Source organism: Macrobrachium nipponense, chromosome 27 (assembly GCF_015104395.2).
Source record: "Macrobrachium nipponense isolate FS-2020 chromosome 27, ASM1510439v2, whole genome shotgun sequence".
Classification (NCBI taxonomy): Eukaryota; Metazoa; Arthropoda; class Malacostraca; order Decapoda; family Palaemonidae; genus Macrobrachium; species Macrobrachium nipponense.
The window spans coordinates 23,374,149-23,376,648 of NC_087216.1; positions in this window are offsets into that span (position 1 = coordinate 23,374,149).

A 2,500-nucleotide genomic window follows, 5' to 3' on the forward strand; every position below is an offset into this window, starting at 1 on the left:
ACCTATTGTCATTATAAATGTTTCTGAATTCAGCCTCAAAGTTATGTCAAGATGATTGTCATTATGATTTTAGAATCCAGGCGTTAAAAGTGATCGATAATATTGTTTTAGAAAAAAAAGCTAATCGACCAGTGCTCACCTGAAGTATGCCTAAAAAAATTTCAGGTCTCGTCCAGTCTGCCACTTATAGACACCGGTCCGGAAAACGAAATTCCCTATAAAAAATAAAAATAAGAAAACTTTCTTATAGACAGCCAAAGACACGAGTGGGAAACTCGACTGGCGTCCTCGTCGTGGGAGGTAATAATCGATAACAGGTCGTAATAAAAGTGACGTCATGCTTTGACCATCATTAAGGACTAAATGTCCAACAACAGGAGAAGTCGTTGTTGAACCTTTGTGCGGAGGTGAGACTAGCTTCCCTTCGTGGGGTCTCCGTGGGGAGGGGATAGCCTAGATTTATGTCAACAAAGCCCCCTTTAGTTAAGGATTTAAAGAGTGATATTCCTGCTTAATGTCTTGGAATACATAGACTTTAAGAGTTCTCACGAGAGAGAGAGAGAGAGAGAGAGAGAGAGAGAGAGAGCGTGCAATATTTGCAGCGACAATAATTCCGGTCAAACTTGAATAAATTAAATGCATTAAAATTAATTAATAAATTTGCACACTTACCTGGCATTCCTTAGTGGCAAGGTTGTTTTAGCGAGGGTAGTTGTATGGGGTCATATTTTAATCGTGCATTCTTGTTTGCTCTCCATTGCAACAAAGCAGAATAAGACTCCTGCAACAGATGTATCATACGAATGTCAATGTCTTACCAATATATGATCGGTATTTACTGCAGCCGTGAGAATATACAGGAACTCTCTTCTTTATATTTTCATGAAGTAATGAGCATATAGAGTAGTAGGCAGTTTACAAGCAATAATTATGCATAAAGTATCTAGATGGCAGTTATATCTAAGTTCTGCAATAGAAACCGTCGTTCAAATGGTCTTGAATCAAGGTAAATTGGGTTTATAACAGTAAGCCATCGTTATAAACACATGAAACAAATATAGTTATACATCGTGTGTGTATGTGTGTGTGTGGGGGGGGGGGGGGGGGGCTTTTTTTCTATAAAAGTAGAGGACGTATAATTATGTATTCCAATGTCGAGTAGCTCTTAAATGTAATTTTATTCGATGAATTGCAAAAGAGTAATGTGATCAACATATGATGGTTTTTCAAAATTAATTTTTAAAAAATTAAAAGTATTTTGTCCCAAAAATTAATTGAAGATAAGTTACGGGAAAAAACTCTCTGAATCGTACATAATTCCTTTGATTCTTCTATTGAATCATCTTTTAAATTTTTAGTTTATATACGTATATATATATATATATATGTTTATATATATATATATATATTATATATATATATTTTTATATATATATATATATAATACATATATAATCACAAACGAACCATAACATGACTTTTAATGTTACATTTTTATCATTTACTAATAGCAGTGAACTAAGGGCTTTCATTTAGAAATCGGGCAAATGCCGAATTTGAAGTGGGCTTCTTTGTAATGATGGGTAGGAGTCGTTTATGTGCCTTTGTAGTCATAGCAGAAATAAGTATATTGGTTACTTGAAGAATACAATATATATATAATATATATATATATATATATATATATATATATATCTATATGTATATATATATATATATATATATATATATATATATATATATATATATATGTTGTATATATATATATATATATATATATATATATATATATAGATAGATAGATAGATAGTGATAGATAGATAGATAGATAGATAGATATATGTGTGTGTGTTTGTACTTACTAAATGACAGCAATCTCAAAGGAGAGAAGGCTTATAGTGGTGTTTGGTATATTATTCATATTTTTTCCGTCTTGAGAGAGAGAGAGAGAGAGAGAGAGAGAGAGAGAGAGAGAGAGAGAGAGAGAGAGAGAGAGAGAGATGGATTTTTTAAATTCTAATGAAATTACCAACTGAAAGTGATGTGTATGAACGTCTTAGTCCTTCATAGGGTAGATGATAAACTTTTTATATTGAGGTCAGTGTAATTATGCTACTCTCTGATATGACCTGTAATTAGGTGTGCAGGATCAGTCTCCCTCTCTGTCTGTCTGTCTGTGTGTCTCTTGATGAGAAGTGCACACACGCTCATACATAAGTGCATGATGAATATGCATATTTGTACATACTGAGTATTTATAACTGCATGCAGATTTTATACCGTAACTTCTTTACTGTAATCAATCTTCATGAGTCGTAACTTAGAGTTTACGTTAGGTGACGCTTGCGATATGTTGGCATGCATCACTTACCTCTACAAATGTTTCTCTCTCTCTCTGTTGTGACAGCGGCTTTCCCTGTCTCTCAGTTCTCTTCCGAGTGTCTTTTTCTCTCTCCCTTGCTGTCTCTCTCTCTCTCTCTGTATCTCTGACGGTCAGAAA